The sequence below is a fragment of the Elephantulus edwardii genome, unplaced genomic scaffold (assembly GCF_000299155.1).
Source record: "Elephantulus edwardii isolate Elephantulus edwardi_28Jun2011 unplaced genomic scaffold, EleEdw1.0 scaffold00170, whole genome shotgun sequence".
NCBI lineage: Eukaryota > Metazoa > Chordata > Mammalia > Macroscelidea > Macroscelididae > Elephantulus > Elephantulus edwardii.
Window position 1 is genome coordinate 2,457,434 of NW_006399920.1, and position 5,650 is coordinate 2,463,083.

Sequence of the window (5,650 nt, forward strand, 5' to 3'; positions counted from 1 at the left end):
ACATAACAACAAAATGAATATAAAAATTAACTAAGTTATTTGATTTTACCTGCTATCCATCAGCTTCACCGTGGGAGAAATAGGGATAATCTACTCCAGTGTGATTTATTGTTTCTGAAAATTTAGTTGAGGGTCAACTGTAAGTCATTTCTGACTCAATTGAAATGAAGGGTTTTGTTTGTTATAGAAAATTACTTAAAAGCATACTCATCCTTTCCCTATTTAGAAATTTATGATATTTTTGTTTTCTTAATAGTCTAGAACTACGCCAATTGTGGATAGATAAATAATAAATGTTTATTCACTATTTAATATCAAGAAAGTGTTTTCTTATACATTAAGATCTGAAATATTTTCAAGAATCAGATTTTAATACATCACAATTTTAAGATATGTTAGCAATAACATTTTAGTCATTCTTTTGAAGTTTTAAAACCCCTTCAGAAATTTTTGTTTGACAGGTTAATTTTACAATTTTGAAATAGGTAAGATATATTTTTAAAGATAATGTGTACTCTTCTTCAGGATCACCTTCAATTTTTATATTGAGAACATGTAATTTTTAAAAAAAATCTTCTTAGCAAGATCATAAAATATATAATAGCTTTTAGAAAAAAATACAAGCACACCAAAGTCACGGTGTAGATTTATTGCCTTTAATAAAACCATTAACTACGCTAATAGAATCATATTATCACTGACTTAATGCATCCCTTATGAGTATCATACCAAAATGTGTTTTACTCCGTGGAATGCTTACATATTTTAAATCAGGAAAGGTATTCAAAATTGCAACAGCTATTTTAAAAGTTAACTTCTAATAAGTCTGATGGTTAAATACACCTATTGTTTAGAATTTTCAACTTCCAATTTGGGACATTTTAGTAGAGAAAACATAGTGACTTTGTAGCAAGTACATAGAAGGTTAATATGTATAGAATTTGACCAAATGTTCTAACGTTCTAATGAGCCAAGAAGAAAGGAAATTAAGATTCAATTGAACACCTTAACTGTTTATGAGTTTAAACCCTAGATAACAGGATGGAAGCATATTAGTGGAGTGTTAAAATCTCTTTCCTAAGCAAGTTTTAAAACAATAGTGACAAAGTGTGAGATAAAATTTTAACATATTTTCTTACATCTAAACTAACTTCCAGCTCAGCCAAAACACTTGTCCTTCACAAATTGTGCAACACGGAGGTACAAGGGAAAGAATTATGTGTGTGTAGATCAATGATCTTAAGTGGAATGTCAGCACCATATTTGAAACAATTATTTCTTTTCCTTCTTAAGATTTGATTTTCCAAAAATCATCCACCAGTGATATAAAGCAGAGGTGACTTTTCTCATTTACAAAGTAAGTATGGATTTCTTTGTGTTTATTTACTTTTCTGGATTGAGTAATTATACATTTTGATGCAGTGAAAATATGAAATTCTTCACTGTTGTTGTTATTGGGTGTCACTGAGTAATGCAACTCATAGCGATCCTGTGAACTACAGTTTACTAAGCACAAGTAATGTGTTTGTCTTACTTACTGGGACTCTGTTCCTATTAGGGATTATAAATTTGAAAATAAATTTTGATTCTACAGTAATGGGTCATGAGATTTGCAAAGAAGGAGGTAGAAGTAGAATCTTTGAAATGGTGATAAAAGGGTGAAACTGTTCACTGCTCTTTGTTTTTGTGTACTGTCATTTCGGAATTGACCCATAGCTGACCCTTCAGTAGGTTTTCAGAAGCAGTTAATAACATGATAGGAGATTGCCCATCCTTCTTTCACGGAGAAGCTAGTGGCCTCAAACTGGGTGCCTTCAGGATTATAGTGCAACTTCTTGCCAGTAGGTTCCAGAGTTCCCTACTACACTTTCGTATACACATATAAGCCTATCGTAGGTGACTCGATGGCACATAACAACAACAACTACCTTGCTGACTGAGAATTCTAAAACTAGAATAAATACTCTCCCATAGGGAGTAAACCAATCAACATAAAAGAAAACCCTGACTGACTTTAGTCTAGCAATTAAAGGAGAGACTAAAGGAGTCTCTAATCTCCATGTGATGCAAATAACAAAACGGGCAAAAAAAAAACATGAAAAAACTCTTCATAATGGAAGAAGACATTCAGATGGTCAGCCAACATATAAATAAATGTTTAAAATCACTGGCAATCAGAAAGATGTAAATCAAAACAAAAAAATGGGATACAATCTCACCCAAGTAGCAGTAGCAAAGTTTAAAAGGATGGTAAGAAATAAATGTTGGAGAGCATATGTAGAAATTGGCACTTTGAAATGGTGTAACAACTCTGGAAGGTAGTTTGGCTAGGAATATACCCCAAGGAAATAAGAACTGAGACACAAATGGAAATATACACACCTATGTTCATAACAGTGTTATTCAAAATAGCAAGAAATGAGAAACAACTGCCTCTGAAAACATGCTGGAAAGCCAGTTAGTGCTCGGTTCTGATTCTACGGTACACAAGAGCTTGTTTATAGCAGTGTTACTCAAAATAGCAAGAAACAAGAAACAGCCCAAGTGCCCATCAATGAATGAATTGAGAAATTATGGAACATTCACACAGTGGATTATGTAGTACTAAGGATCATCAATTTTGTAGAATACCATATAACATGGAAAAGTCTAGAAAGCATTGTGCTAAGTGAAATAATTCAGTCTCATAAGGACAAATACTGCATAAGACCATTATTGTAAAAACTGGTCTTTTCTAAAAAAAGAATAAGTTTTACTGGAATATAATTTATATTTACTTTTTAAATATACTTTCAGAGGTTAGTACATTTATCTGACCTTACAAAGCGCCCCAAAAGATAAACTTTATTTTTGGTTGTTGTTAGTCACCTTCAAGTTGTAACTGACTCACAGTTGATCTTCTAGTGTTTTTTCAGAGGCAGTAAACCTCACTTGAGAAGATTTATTTTGTCTTTTTCACCAAAGCAGCTGGTGGACTCCAATGGAATGGGTTTGAGTTGGTGACACAACTTCTTTCCACCAAGCTACTTCATATTGCTAATATCCTATCCTGCCTACTCCCAACGTAGAAATTTGCCAATCAATTTTTTGCTTCTCTATCTGGGGGTTCTGGGGGCCTAGTGGCAAGAACTGCACTGCAATCCTGAAGGCATGCTTTTCAATTCTGCCAGCTGCTCTGTGGGAGAAGGATGGGCAATCTCCTCCCACACAATTAAAGGCTTCTGAAAACCCAACAGAGGGTCAGCTATGTACCAGTTCTGACTCAATGTTACAAAACAACAACAACAATAATCAGGGATCTTTGGTGGCCTACTGGGTAAGGAATTGTGCTGACACCCCAAACGCAGATAGCTCAAATTCATTGTTTGCTTTGTAGAAGAAACAAGGACAATTTTCTCCCATACCATTTATGGCCTCTGAAAACCCACTGGAGGGCTAGCTATATGGCTCTATTCTGAATCAAAGGCATGGAGTTGAGTTTGCCTCTATATCTGTTTCTTTTTTCCTTTAATATGAATTGAACAATATAATATATAATGTTTCTAAATAACTTCTTCCACTTGACATATTGTTTTCAAGGCTCAGCTATGGAACATAATCATAACTATTATAAATAATGTTAGCATAAACATTAATGTACAATAATCTGCACAGATAGACATTTAATTTCTCTTGCATATGTAACTGTGCAGGTCATATTGTGATTATACATTTAATAATTTGAGGAAATTTGAGAATATTTCCAAAATGACTGAATGATTTTATATTTCAACCAATATAAGATTGCGCTAGTTTCTCCATCTAATTGTCAACATTTGTTGTTGTCTTAGTTAAAGTTCAGGAAATGTCCTTAATGTGTATTCTATTGTTTTTCAATAAATATGGAATATTTCCAGTGACCATTTCTTTGGAATATATTTTTCTACTCCTACCTCATTTTTCTATTTCTACCATATAAGTATGTTGGTATGCTATTCATGGCTTCCATTTCTCTAAATATCTATTCATTTCATTCATTTTTTTCCCTTTGTTACTATGCTTTCGTAGTATCAGTCAATTTTTATGTTCACAAATCTCCACTTCTTGGTACTGAAATCTTTTCATTTAATCTAGAAAGTTATTTTTCAGCTATACTTTCCAACATACTACTACTTTATTGCTGTTTAATATGTAATTTCTAACACTTTATTGAAACAACTTTTCAGTATTCTTGTCTTTACCGAGCACCCTGGTTGCATTTTTCCCAACTTTTATTTGTTATTTCTTCAGTCCATGAGATATTCTGTACATTTCTTTAACAGGACAACTCAAACACTTTGATTCTTCTTTCATATTTATTTTTCAACTTTCAGATACATAGCAAGTAATTATGAGGGGTTAGGCCTTGAAAAAGTCAGCATGATTGGAAAGTTCAACAAAAGAGAGGAGGCCCTCATCAAAATGAACTCATACTGTATCAGTGAGCTCCAGCTTATCAGAGATGATGCAGATGGCACAATATAGACAAAGTTGACATCTGTTATCCTTAGGGTCTTTAGGAGTTGGAATTGACTTAGCAGAAGCTAACACCACCAAACCAGACTTTGATATTTTCTACTTTATAAGATATTATCTTCATACTTTCCTATTAATTTTAATAATATTTACATTTATTCATTCATCCCCTGCCGTCAAGTAGATTACAAACCATCATGTCACTGCCTTGAAATTCCAAGACTATAAATCTTAAGGCAAACAAACTGTCTTGCCTGTCTCCCAGAGAGCAACAGGTGAGTTCGAACTTTCAATTATCAGTTCAACACATAACAGCCAGGACATTTCAAGACTTTTTCTTTCCTTTAGTTTTAAAATATATTAAAAATAGCTTCTTTGAAGTATCTTTTCTGCATAACCTAATATCTGATCACTGTACCCAGCAGTTTATGCTGTCTCCCTCCCTCTTTACCTGCACATAGATCCTGCTGTTCAATTGATTTGCATGACTTAATGATTTTTGTTGAAAACAGAACATTTAAAAAGTGTTGTGACATGGTCAAGTATCAGACCTTCTCTGGGACGTAGAGTGTAATTTTTAATTTATTTATTTCGTTTCTCAGTGGTTGAATTTCAGTGAAGTCTGTTTCTCCTCGCAGTGGTGTCTGTTGTTGCTCTTCTGGGGGAGGCAGCATTGCGTCTCCACAGTAGTAGTTGAAGGAGCATGATGGCTCTTTTCCTCTTTCTTTAACCACATCCAGCTGTTAAAACTTCACTAATTAATTGACTTCTGATTTTTATTGTGTTTTTACTAATATCCTAGGGTATAAATTGCTTTACAAAGAAGTTAATCAAAGCGTTATTTCTTCAAAGGAATAAATAATTTGTGAGATTGTTGTTGGAAGTTTTTTTCTGATCCCAAGAGGGTTCTTCCTATTTTGTTTTGTTTTTATTCCCTAGTTCTTTCCTTTCCGTTAATTACACCGCAGCTAAGGATTTTATCTTCCTTATATCCATGAACTCTCTGTCAAATTGGCTTGTACCACAAGCTCCACTCTTCCTGAAAGTGACCTAATACTGGAACCTCTCCTTGATTTGTGGCAAATTAAAGCTATATCATAATAAAAGATCAGAAACTAACCTTTTACAGCCTGTTACTTTCCACAGACTAGGATCC